Consider the following 332-nt stretch of genomic DNA (forward strand, 5'->3'; position numbering starts at 1 on the left):
AGTGCCGGCAGCAACGAGAAGTGCTGCCAGCCACTCCCCAGCCAGCGAGGGCCAATTTCAGGGGGGGCATGTGCTCCCCTGTACTCCCCCCTCCCCACCACGTGTCACCTAAGCACTGGGGCATGCTCTCAGTCTTGGGTATATCCAGGACAGTGGCTCTGGGCATGTTCAACACCTTTCTAATGGTGGTATCACCATTTCCCAAGATCCTCATTACTCCTCCATGTCTCCTTAGTGACCTAACTTTCTCTCTGTCTCATACGTATACACACTTTTAATTTGTCTCCTTCTGTTCTTCTCCCTGTTCAAATCAGATATCCAGCTCACTCTTT

The 332-nt window shown here is 51.5% G+C and overlaps 1 protein-coding gene across 1 annotated transcript in view; it reads right to left on the reverse strand.

Moving 5' to 3' along the window:
• The window catches only part of GABBR2 (gamma-aminobutyric acid type B receptor subunit 2), a 984,392-nt gene that overhangs the window by 605,471 nt on the left and 378,589 nt on the right, over positions 1-332 (reverse strand).

The sequence above is a fragment of the Alligator sinensis genome, unplaced genomic scaffold (genome assembly GCF_000455745.1).
Source record: "Alligator sinensis unplaced genomic scaffold, ASM45574v1 scaffold386_1, whole genome shotgun sequence".
In the NCBI taxonomy this organism is placed as follows: Eukaryota; Metazoa; Chordata; order Crocodylia; family Alligatoridae; genus Alligator; species Alligator sinensis.